Source organism: Callionymus lyra, unplaced genomic scaffold, assembly GCF_982586985.1.
Source record: "Callionymus lyra unplaced genomic scaffold, fCalLyr1.hap1.1 HAP1_SCAFFOLD_73, whole genome shotgun sequence".
NCBI lineage: Eukaryota > Metazoa > Chordata > Actinopteri > Syngnathiformes > Callionymidae > Callionymus > Callionymus lyra.
The window spans coordinates 182,501-190,000 of NW_028258577.1; the positions used below are offsets into that span (position 1 = coordinate 182,501).

Consider the following 7,500-nt stretch of genomic DNA (forward strand, 5'->3'; position numbering starts at 1 on the left):
TTTTAAACACTTTGCTCTTTTTCCCCCTCTCCCAACCAGGGGGCCTGGGGAGCCTCCTCCTGCGGGGATGGGGAACCAGGGGCCTGGGGAACATTTTCAACACTTTGGGGCATTTTTAAACACTTTGCTCTTTTTCCCCCTCTCCCAACCAGGGGGCCTTGGGAGCCTCCTCCTGCGGGGATGGGGAACCAGGGGCCTGGGGAACATTTTCAACACTTTGGGGCATTTTTAAACACTTTGCTCTTTTTCCCCCTCTCCCAACCAGGGGGCCTGGGGAGCCTCCTCCTGCGGGGATGGGGAACCAGGGGCCTGGGGAACATTTTCAACACTTTGGGGCATTTTTAAACACTTTGCTCTTTTTCCCCCTCTCCCAACCAGGGGGCCTGGGGAGCCTCCTCCTGCGGGGATGGGGAACCAGGGGCCTGGGGAACATTTTCAACACTTTGGGGCATTTTTAAACACTTTGCTCTTTTTCCCCCTCTCCCAACCAGGGGCCTGGGGAGCCTCCTCCTGCGGGCATGGAGAACCAGGGGGCCTGGGGAGCCTCCTCCTGCGGGGATGGGGAACCAGGGGCCTGGGGGGCCTCCTCCTGCGGGGATGGAGAACCAGGGGGCCTGGGGAGCCTCCTCCTGCGGGGATGGGGAACCAGGGGGCCTGGGGAGCCTCCTCCTGCGGGGATGGGGAACCAGGGGGCCTGGGGAGCCTCCTCCTGCGGGGATGGAGAACCAGGGGGCCTGGGGAGCCTCCTCCTGCGGTCATGGAGAACCAGGGGGCCTGGGGAGCCTCCTCCTGCGGGCATGGAGAACCAGGGGCCTGGGGAGCCTCCTCCTGCGGGGATGGAGAACCAGGGGGCCTGGGGAGCCTCCTCCTGCGGGCATGGAGAACCAGGGGGCCTGGGGAGCCTCCTCCTGCGGGCATGGAGAACCAGGGGGCCTGGGGAGCCTCCTCCTGCGGGGATGGGGAACCAGGGGCCTGGGGAGCCTCCTCCTGCGGGGATGGAGAACCAAGGGGCCTGGGGAGCCTCCTCCTGCGGGCATGGAGAACATGGGGGCCTGGGGAGCCTCCTCCTGCGGGGATGGAGAACCAGGGGGCCTGGGGAGCCTCCTCCTGCGGGCATGGAGAACCAGGGGGCCTGGGGAGCCTCCTCCTGCGGGGATGGGGAACCAGGGGGCCTGGGGAGCCTCCTCCTGCGGGGATGGAGAACCAGGGGGCCTGGGGAGCCTCCTCCTGCGGGCATGGAGAACCAGGGGGCCTGGGGAGCCTCCTCCTGCGGGGATGGAGAACCAGGGCGCCTGGGGAGCCTCCTCCTGCGGGGATGGGGAACCAGGGGGCCTGGGGAGCCTCCTCCTGCGGGGATGGGGAACCAGGGGGCCTGGGGAGCCTCCTCCTGCGGGGATGGAGAACCAGGGGGCCTGGGGAGCCTCCTCCTGCGGTCATGGAGAACCAGGGGGCCTGGGGAGCCTCCTCCTGCGGGCATGGAGAACCAGGGGCCTGGGGAGCCTCCTCCTGCGGGGATGGAGAACCAGGGGGCCTGGGGAGCCTCCTCCTGCGGGCATGGAGAACCAGGGGGCCTGGGGAGCCTCCTCCTGCGGGCATGGAGAACCAGGGGGCCTGGGGAGCCTCCTCCTGCGGGGATGGGGAACCAGGGGCCTGGGGAGCCTCCTCCTGCGGGGATGGAGAACCAAGGGGCCTGGGGAGCCTCCTCCTGCGGGCATGGAGAACATGGGGGCCTGGGGAGCCTCCTCCTGCGGGGATGGAGAACCAGGGGGCCTGGGGAGCCTCCTCCTGCGGGCATGGAGAACCAGGGGGCCTGGGGAGCCTCCTCCTGCGGGGATGGGGAACCAGGGGGCCTGGGGAGCCTCCTCCTGCGGGGATGGAGAACCAGGGGGCCTGGGGAGCCTCCTCCTGCGGGCATGGAGAACCAGGGGGCCTGGGGAGCCTCCTCCTGCGGGGATGGAGAACCAGGGCGCCTGGGGAGCCTCCTCCTGCGGGGATGGAGAACCAGGGGCCTGGGGAGCCTCCTCCTGCGGGGATGGGGAACCAAGGGGCCTGGGGAGCCTCCTCCTGCGGGCATGGAGAACATGGGGGCCTGGGGAGCCTCCTCCTGCGGGGATGGAGAACCAGGGGGCCTGGGGAGCCTCCTCCTGCGGGGATGGGGAACCAGGGGGCCTGGGGAGCCTCCTCCTGCGGGGATGGAGAACCAGGGGGCCTGGGGAGCCTCCTCCTGCGGGCATGGAGAACCAGGGGGCCTGGGGAGCCTCCTCCTGCGGGGATGGAGAACCAGGGCGCCTGGGGAGCCTCCTCCTGCGGGGATGGGGAACCAGGGGGCCTGGGGAGCCTCCTCCTGCGGGGATGGGGAACCAGGGGCCTGGGGAACATTTTCAACACTTTGGGGCATTTCACAAGCGCTTCCCTCGCTTACGGCCACACCACCCTGAATGAGCCCGATCTCGTCTGATCTCGGAAGCCAAGCAGGGTCGGGCCCAGTTAGTACTTGGATGGGAGACCGCCTGGGAATACTGGGTGCTGTAAGCATTTTTTTTTGCCATTATTTGTGGGTAGAAAAGTGAGAAAAGTGACCTAAAATAGAACCGGGACTAGGCGGCAGTTCCCCCCACCAGGCGGCGGCATTTGGGGCATTATTTGTGGGTAAGAAAGTGAGAAAAGTGACCTAAAATAGAACCGGGACTAGGCGGCAGTTCCCCCCACCAGGCGGCGGCATTTGGGGCATTATTTGTGGGTCAGAAAGTGAGAAAAGTGACCTAAAATAGAACCGGGACTAGGCGGCAGTTCCCCCCACCAGGCGGCGGCATTTGGGGCATTATTTGTGGGTCAGAAAGTGAGAAAAGTGACCTAAAATAGAACCGGGACTAGGCGGCAGTTCCCCCCACCAGGCGGCGGCATTTGGGGCATTATTTGTGGGTCAGAAAGTGAGAAAAGTGACCTAAAATAGAACCGGGACTAGGCGGCAGTTCCCCCCACCAGGCGGCGGCATTTGGGGCATTATTTGTGGGTAAGAAAGTGAGAAAAGTGACCTAAAATAGAACCGGGACTAGGCGGCAGTTCCCCCCACCAGGCGGCGGCATTTGGGGCATTATTTGTGGGTCAGAAAGTGAGAAAAGTGACCTAAAATAGAACCGGGACTAGGCGGCAGTTCCCCCCACCAGGCGGCGGCATTTGGGGCATTATTTGTGGGTAAGAAAGTGAGAAAAGTGACCTAAAATAGAACCGGGACTAGGCGGCAGTTCCCCCCACCAGGCGGCGGCATTTGGGGCATTATTTGTGGGTCAGAAAGTGAGAAAAGTGACCTAAAATAGAACCGGGACTAGGCGGCAGTTCCCCCCACCAGGCGGCGGCATTTGGGGCATTATTTGTGGGTCAGAAAGTGAGAAAAGTGACCTAAAATAGAACCGGGACTAGGCGGCAGTTCCCCCCACCAGGCGGCGGCATTTGGGGCATTATTTGTGGGTAAGAAAGTGAGAAAAGTGACCTAAAATAGAACCGGGACTAGGCGGCAGTTCCCCCCACCAGGCGGCGGCATTTGGGGCGTTATTTGTGGGTAAGAAAGTGAGAAAAGTGACCTAAAATAGAACCGGGACTAGGCGGCAGTTCCCCCACCAGATGGCGGCATTTGGGGACCCGTAGTGTGGGCAGAAAACTCACCAAAGTGACTTAAAATAGAACCGGTGCAGGCGGCATGTCCCCCCACCAGATGGCGGCATTTGGGGAGCCGTAGTGTGGGCAGAAAACTCACCAAAGTGACTTAAAATAGAACCGGTGCAGGCGGCATGTTCCCCCACCAGATGGCGGCATTTGGGGAGCCGTAGTGTGGGCAGAAAACTCACCAAAGTGACTTAAAATAGAACCGGTGCAGGCGGCATGTTCCCCCACCAGATGGCGGCATTTGGGGACCCGTAGTGTGGGCAGAAAACTCACCAAAGTGACTTAAAATAGAACCGGTGCAGGCGGCATGTTCCCCCACCAGATGGCGGCATTTGGGGAGCCGTAGTGTGGGCAGAAAACGCACCAAAGTGACTTAAAATAGAACCGGTGCAGGCGGCATGTTCCCCCACCAGATGGCGGCATTTGGGGACCCGTAGTGTGGGCAGAAAACTCACCAAAGTGACTTAAAATAGAACCGGTGCAGGCGGCATGTTCCCCCACCAGATGGCGGCATTTGGGGACCTGCAGTGTGGGTAGAAAACTCACCAAAGTGTCCTAAAATAGAACCGGGACCAGGGGGCCTCTTCCCCCACCAGGTGGCGGGCTTGGGGGGCTTGGTTTCCGGGTAGAAAACTCACCAAAGTGTCCTAAAATAGAACCGGGACCAGGGGGCATGCTCCCCCACCAGGCGGCGGGCTTGGGGGGCTTGGTTTGCGGGTAGAAAACTCACCAAAGTGTCCTAAAATAGAACCAGGACCAGGGGGCATGTTCCCCCACCAGGCGGCGGGCTTGGGGGGCTTGGTTTGCGGGTAGAAAACTCACCAAAGTGTCCTAAAATAGAACCGGGACCAGGGGGCCTCTTCCCCCACCAGGCGGCGGGCTTGGGGGGCTTGGTTTGCGGGTAGAAAACTCACCAAAGTGACCTAAAATAGAACCGGGCTAGGCGGCATGTTCCCCCACCAGGCGGCGGGCTTGGGGGGCTTGGTTTGCGGGTAGAAAACTCACCAAAGTGTCCTAAAATAGAACCGGGACCAGGGGGCATGTTCCCCCACCAGGCGGCGGGCTTGGGGGGCTTGGTTTGCGGGTAGAAAACTCACCAAAGTGTCCTAAAATAGAACCGGGACCAGGGGGCATCTTCCCCCACCAGGCGGCGGGCTTGGGGGGCTTGGTTTGCGGGTAGAAAACTCACCAAAGTGTCCTAAAATAGAACCGGGACCAGGGGGCATCTTCCCCCACCAGGCGGCGGGCTTGGGGGGCTTGGTTTGCGGGTAGAAAACTCACCAAAGTGTCCTAAAATAGAACCGGGACCAGGGGGCCTCTTCCCCCACCAGGCGGCGGGCTTGGGGGGCTTGGTTTGCGGGTAGAAAACTCACCAAAGTGACCTAAAATAGAACCGGGCCAGGCGGCATGCTCCCCCACCAGGCGGCGGGCTTGGGGGGCTTGGTTTGCGGGTAGAAAACTCACCAAAGTATCGGCAAAATAGAACCAGGGAAGGGGGGGATGTCGGTCACAAGGTGCCCGAGTCAGAGAACCAGGAAAACGGACATAAATCCAGAAAACCTCGGTGTCTGACTGCTCCTCAAAAAGTGGTCTTTTTGATGTCACGAGCGCAACCACCTAGAGGTTAATGGGGAGGGATGGTGTGAGCGCAAACGGATTTTTCCTAAGTGTGACTGCTCCTCAAAAAGTGGTCTTTTTGATGTCACGAGCGCAACCACCTAGAGGTTAATGGGGAGGGATGGTGTGAGCGCAAACGGATTTTTCCTAAGTGTGACTGCTCCTCAAAAAGTGGTCTTTTTGATGTCACGAGCGCAACCACCTAGAGGTTAATAGGGAGCGAGTACAACAGGGGAGGGAGTGAATGGGCTCGGACTGTGGCCGAGCCTGGTGCCTCAAAATCGGACAAGGTTGGACTGGAAGCCCGCTGAGAACTCTGGTTCTTTTGCCAGACGAAACGAATTTTTTCCGAGTGTGACTGCTCTGCAAAAAGTGGTCTTTTTGATGTCACGAGCGCAACCACCTAGAGGTTAATGGGGAGGGAGTGGAAAAAACGACAAAGTGTTGAGCTCCGGACCGGGATGGCGGGCGACTCGAGCGGTCATGCCCGACTTTGAGACACTTTGTCGCGGTCATGCGAGCGACCTCCACTGCTCCCCGGAGGTGCCCCGGACCGGGTTGGCGGGTGACTCGAGCGGTCGTGCCCGACTTTGAGACACTTTGTCGCGGTCATGCGGGCGTCCTCCGCCGGTCCCCGGAGGTGCCCCGGACCGGGTTGGCGGGTGACTCGAGCGGTCATGCCCGACTTTGAGACACTTTGTCGCGGTCATGCGGGCGTCCTCCGCCGGTCCCTGGAGGTGCCCCGGACCGGGTTGGCGGGTGACTCGAGCGGTCGTGCCCGACTTTGAGACACTTTGTCGCGGTCATGCGGGCGTCCTCCGCCGGTCCCTGGAGGTGCCCCGGACCGGGTTGGCGGGTGACTCGAGCGGTCGTGCCCGACTTTGAGACACTTTGTCGCGGTCATGCGGGCGTCCTCCGCCGGTCCCCGGAGGTGCCCCGGACCGGGTTGGCGGGTGACTCGAGCGGTCATGCCCGACTTTGAGACACTTTGTCGCGGTCATGCGGGCCTCCTCCGCCGGTCCCTGGAGGTGCCCCGGACCGGGTTGGCGGGTGACTCGAACGGTCATGCCCGACTTTGAGACACTTTGTCGCGGTCATGCGGGCGTCCTCCGCCGGTCCCTGGAGGTGCCCCGGACCGGGTTGGCGGGTGACTCGAGCGGTCGTGCCCGACTTTGAGACACTTTGTCGCGGTCATGCGAGCGACCTCCGCCGGTCCCCGGAGGTTCCCCGGACCGGGTTGGCGGGTGACTCGAACGGTCGTGCCCGACTTTGAGACACTTTGTCGCGGTCATGCGGGCGTCCTCCGCCGGTCCCTGGAGGTGCCCCGGACCGGGTTGGCGGGTGACTCGAGCGGTCGTGCCCGACTTTGAGACACTTTGTCGCGGTCATGCGGGCGTCCTCCGCCGGTCCCTGGAGGTGCCCCGGACCGGGTTGGCGGGTGACTCGAGCGGTCATGCCCGACTTTGAGACACTTTGTCGCGGTCATGCGGGCGTCCTCCGCCGGTCCCTGGAGGTGCCCCGGACCGGGTTGGCGGGTGACTCGAGCGGTCATGCCCGACTTTGAGACACTTTGTCGCGGTCATGCGGGCGTCCTCCGCCGGTCCCTGGAGGTGCCCCGGACCGGGTTGGCGGGTGACTCGAGCGGTCGTGCCCGACTTTGAGACACTTTGTCGCGGTCATGCGGGCGTCCTCCGCCGGTCCCTGGAGGTGCCCCGGACCGGGTTGGCGGGTGACTCGAGCGGTCATGCCCGACTTTGAGACACTTTGCCGCGGTCATGCGGGCGACCTCCGCCGGTCCCTGGAGGTGCCCCGGACCGGGTTGGCGGGTGACTCGAGCGGTCGTGCCCGACTTTGAGACACTTTGCCGCGGTCATGCGGGCGACCTCCGCCGGTCCCTGGATGGCGGGCTCCAGTGAGGTCGGCGGGGGAAGGCTCGGGCTGAGGCCGACTTCGGTGCCTCAAAGTCGGACAAGGTTGGATTGGAAGTCCGCTGTGTTGAGGACCAGTGGCATTCGGTGGTGGAACGCTCAGAACTTGGCCGACATCGGTGCCTCAACGTCGGACAAGGTTGGAGTGGATGACCGCTGATAACTCTGGTTCTTTTGCCAGACGAAAGAAATTTTTCCCGAGTGTGACTGCTCTGAAAAAAGTGGTCTTTTTGATGTCACGAGCGCAACCACCTAGAGGTTAATAGGGAGGCACCATAACAGGAGAGGGAGT

The 7,500-nt window shown here is 62.3% G+C and overlaps 1 non-coding gene across 1 annotated transcript; it reads left to right on the forward strand.

Annotated features, from left to right (window-relative positions):
• The first annotated feature begins 2,416 nt into the window (after nucleotides 1-2,416).
• On the forward strand, nucleotides 2,417-2,535 carry LOC148058550 (5S ribosomal RNA). Its single transcript, XR_015709752.1, has one exon. It is a non-coding gene; the product is annotated as a 5S ribosomal RNA (ribosomal RNA).
• The last annotated feature ends 4,965 nt before the right edge of the window (nucleotides 2,536-7,500 follow it).